This window comes from Vigna unguiculata, chromosome 5 (assembly GCF_004118075.2).
Source record: "Vigna unguiculata cultivar IT97K-499-35 chromosome 5, ASM411807v1, whole genome shotgun sequence".
Lineage (NCBI taxonomy): Eukaryota > Viridiplantae > Streptophyta > Magnoliopsida > Fabales > Fabaceae > Vigna > Vigna unguiculata.
The window spans coordinates 18847880-18852879 of NC_040283.1; positions in this window are offsets into that span (position 1 = coordinate 18847880).

The following is a 5000-nucleotide window of genomic DNA, read 5'->3' on the forward strand; positions in this document are numbered from 1 at the left end:
CCAAAGGAAGCTGACCCTGCCACACTTCAGAGAAAGCGTGATGCTCATGCAGCTGGTCCTTCCACATCTGGTGCGACTTCTACACCTTCCACCTCTACTGCTACACCTTCCATACCTCTTCCTTTCCCTCTAAGAGCCATTCCAAGCAAAAAGATGGAAGAGGTTGACAGGGAGATCTTGGAAACTTTCAGGAAGGTGGAGGTGAACATACCTCTGTTGGATGCCATTAAACAGATTCCCAGATATGCAAAGTTCTTGAAGGAGCTATGCACGCACAAGAGAAGGCTAAAGGGAAACGAAAAGATCAGCATGGGCAGAAACGTGTCAGCATTGATAGGTAAATCTGTTCCTCAGATTCCTGAGAAGTGCAAGGACCCAGGTACATTTTGTGTACCTTGCATCATAGGTAACAATAAATTTGAAAATTCAATGCTTGATCTTGGTACTTCAATAAATGTTATGCCTCTGTCTATTTTTAAATCTCTTTCTCTTGGACCCCTGCAACCTACGGGTGTGGTGATTCAGTTGGCAAATAGAAGTGTTGCCCACCCCGCAGGTTTGGTTGATGATGTTTTGGTTCGTGTTGGTGAATTGATTTTCCCTGCTGATTTTTACATTCTTGACATGGAAGAGGGATTTTCACATGGTTCTGCACCAATCATTTTAGGTAGACCATTTTTGAAAACTGCACGAACCAAAATTGATGTCCATGCAGGTACTTTGTCCATGGAGTTTGATGATATTGTTGTGCGATTCAACATTCTGGATGCCATGAAACATCCTTCTGAGGATCATTCTGTTTTTCACGTGGATATTATTGATGATGCTGTTGATGGATTGATTTCTGATTTCCACTCTTTGCATGCATTAAAACATTCATCCGTGTCTGAGTTATCTGAATTTGCATGCATTGATGTTCTTCATTCTGATTTTGCTTCTGCTTCTGATGATGCTGAATATGATGTGGATAATATTGAATCTAATGAGTTTGACTCTCTGGATGTTGTACCTATTCACTTTGATGTTATACAATCAGGTTGCACTAACCATGTTGCAGGAAGTACATATGCATCTGATTGTTATGCTCAGGTACAAGCTGTGGAACCCATTTCTCCCTCCCTTCTAGTTCCTGATATTCAGCCAGCATCCAGTAGTACTCCAGAGTTAAAACCACTGCCAGACAACCTCAAGTATGTCTACTTAGAGGAGGAGGACAAACTGCCTGTCATCATTTCCACCTCCCTCACTGCTGAACAAGAGCAGAGGTTGTTGCACGTTCTTAAAAAGCATAAGAAGGCAATTGGATGGACATTGGCTAACATCCCTGGTATTAGCCCATCAACATGCATGCACAGGATATTGTTGGAAGATGGAGCAAAGCCAGTGAGACAGCCACAGAGGCGACTCAACCCTGTCATCTCGGATGTTGTAAAGAAGGAGGTGACCAAGCTTCTACAAGCTGGGATCATCTACCCCATTTCTGACAGTCAGTGGGTTAGCCCCATCCATGTTGTTCCAAAGAAGACTGGCCTCACTGTAGTCAAGAATGAAAAAGAGGAGCTGATTCCAATAAGAGTGCAAAATAGTTGAAGGGTTTGCATTGACTACAGAAGGCTAAACCAAGAAACCAGAAAAGACCATTTCCCCCTGCCTTTTATTGATCAGATGCTTGAACGCTTGGCAGGTATGTCCCACTATTGCTTTCTTGATGGGTTTTCTGGTTATTTTCAAATTCACATTGCACTTGAGGACCAAGAGAAAACCACATTTACCTGCCCCTTTGGCACGTTTGCCTATAGGAGGATGTCGTTTGGCCTATGCAATGCCCCTGGCACATTCCAACGGTGCATGCTAAGCATTTTTAGTGATTTTCTTGAAAAATGCATAGAGGTGTTTATGGACGACTTTACTGTATATGGGTCCTCATTTGATGCATGTTTGGATAGTTTGGACAGAGTTTTAAACAAGTGCATCCAATCTAACCTTGTTCTCAATTTTGAGAAATGTCATTTCATGGTAGAACAAGACATAGTATTGGGGCACATAATTTCAAAAAAGGGCATTGAAGTTGACCCTGCCAAGATCTCAATTATTTCACAATTGCCTTACCCCTCTTTTGTGCGAGAGGTTCGTTCTTTTCTTGGCCATGTAGGGTTTTACAGGCGCTTCATTCAAGACTTCAGTAAGAAGGCCCTCCCACTGTCCAACCTATTACAAAAGGATGTTGACTTCATCTTTGATGAAAGATGCAAAGAGGCTTTTGATTGCCTCAAGAAGGCCCTGACCACAACTCCAATCATTCAGGCGCCCGATTGGACAGCCCCATTTGAGCTTATGTGTGATGCATCCAACTATGCATTAGGGGTTGTTCTAGCTCAAAGGATTGATAAGCAGCCGAGGGTAATCTACTACGCCTCCAGGACATTAGATGTTGCCCAATCAAATTACACCACAACAGAAAAAGAGCTCCTTGCGGTAGTTTTTGCACTTGAAAAGTTTCGATCTTATCTGCTTGGTTCTCCTGTTGTTGTGTTTACTGACCATGCAGCTCTTAAGTACCTGTTGATGAAGGTAGAATCAAAACCTCGGCTGATAAGATGGATGCTCTGGCTCCAAGAATTCGATTTGGAGATCCGTGATAGGAGCGGAGCACAAAACTTGGTTGCAGACCACCTAAGCAGGATTGAGAGGTCTACTGATGATGCTTCACCGATCCGGGATGACTTTCCCGATGAAAGTTTGTTGACACTCTCTACTTCTTCCTCACCTTGGTTTGCTAACATTTTAATTATCTTGTTGCTTCTGTTTTTCCTCCCCTAGCATCCAGAGCTCAATGTGATAAACTCAAGAGCGATGCTAGGTATTACATTTGGGATGATCCCTATCTGTGGAAAATGTGCAGTGATCAGGTTACCAGGAGATGCATTCCAGACCATGAGATTGACTCGGTCCTCAAATTTTGTCATTCACCTGCACCTGGTGGTCACCTTGGCACACAAAGGACAGCTCGTAAGGTGTTAGATGCGTGGAGGATTTGTAGCACATGTGAGGAATGCCAACGAGCAAGAGAAACCATTTCTTGGAGACAACAGATGCCTCAACAACCCATGCTATTTTGTGAGGTGTTTGACGTCTGGGTATAGATTTCATGGGCCCTTTCCCTGTCTCTTTTGGTTTCACTTACATCTTGCTTGTTGTTGATTATGTTTCAAAATGGGTGGAAGCCAAAGCCACTAGAACTAATGATGCTCGAGTTGTTGTGGATTTTGTTAGGTCTCACATATTTTGCAGGTTTGGAGTTCCTCGAGCTATTGTTAGTGACCAAGGCACCCATTTTTGCAACAGATCCTTCGGGGTTTTGCTTCAAAAGTACGGGGTTGTGCATAAACTTTCTACACCATATCACCCCCAAACTAATGGGCAAGCCGAGATCTCAAATAGAGAAATTAAGAGGATCTTGGAGAAGATTGTGCAGCCCAACAGGAAGGATTGGAGCAATAGACTTGAGGACGCTCTATGGGCTCACAGGACTGCTTACAAGGCACCTATAGGGATGTCTCCTTATCGGGTTGTCTTTGGTAAGCCATGCCACCTTCCAGTGGAGATAGAGCATCGAGCCTACTGGGCTGTCAAGTCATGCAACTTCTCTCTTGATCAAGCTGGGGAGGAAAGGAAGTTGTAGTTGAACGAGTTGGATGAGATCCGTTTGGAGGCATATCAGAACTCTATGTTCTACAAGGAGAAGACCAAGAGATTCCATGATAGCTCCATTGCTAGAAAGGAGTTTGTTGTTGGTCAACAAGTTTTACTGTATAACTCCAGACTTGGACTCATGGGGGGGTAAGTTGAGATCAAAGTGGATTGGTCCTTTTGTTGTCACTAATGTTTATCCTTATGGTGCAGTTGAAATCAAAAGCCAGTCCACAGATAAGAGCTTCAAAGTGAATGGGCATCGTCTTAAGCCATTCCTCAGCAATCCTGCCTTGGTGGATACTGTTGTGGAGGAAACTTCCCTGCTTGACCCCACTGCTGTTTCACCATGATTCAGGGAGTTTTCTTTCCCCTTCTTCTTTACTTATATTGCACTTGTCCAGGTCTGTCTGTCTGTTGTTGTTTCCGTTTGTTTGTTTCATTTTTGTTAATTTGTGTTAATTAGTGTGATGTTTTTGTTTTCTGTTTGGGACACTCACTTCACTTTTGGAGGATGAGTTGTTGGTTATTCTGTGAATTGTTATCCTTGCTTTGTCTTTGCATGTCAACTTGCTTTTGGAATTAGTTTACCCTCTGTAAGAATTTGAGCCACTCTTTGTTCTTTGATTGTGTGATATATGCCTCTTGAATGCTTGCACAGTGGCCTTGGCTTGACTCTTTTTGAATGCCTTTCTGATTCACATGCATGTTGGGATATGATTTAGGCAATTTTGTTCTGTGAGCCTACAACCAGATGAGCCTACTTTGAACTGTTTCCGTTGATACCCCTTTTTGAGCCTGCATACCCTTTCATTGTTTTACAGCTCATTACAAGCCCTTAGCCTGAAAAACCATGATTATTCCTACCTTAGGAAATTTTGGAGCTTTGGAATTGTTTTGGGAATGGGTGCTCAATTAAGTGTGGTCGCGCACAACAAGTGTTGTTGTGCGCGCACTTGTTGTTGGTTCTTGGAATTGCTTATTTGTACACCAAAGTGGGATTTCCAAATTGTTGTTTCTCTGCATGTTCTTTGTATAGAAAAAGAAAAAAAAAGAAAAAAAAAGAGAGAAAACAAAAAGAAAAGAAAAGAGAATAAAGAAAAGAAATAAAAAGGAGTTTGGATTTGAGCATTGTGTGAGAACCGAAGTTGGAAGTGTTGGTGTTTGGGATTACTTTCATGATTGATTGAGACTTATTCCCCATTGCTCCTCTATTTCCTTGGTTGCTTAGCTACTTATCCATATGTTCCACACCTTGTCCTCAGCCCCATTACAACCTTGAAAAGTCCTTCTGATCTTTACCTGCATGT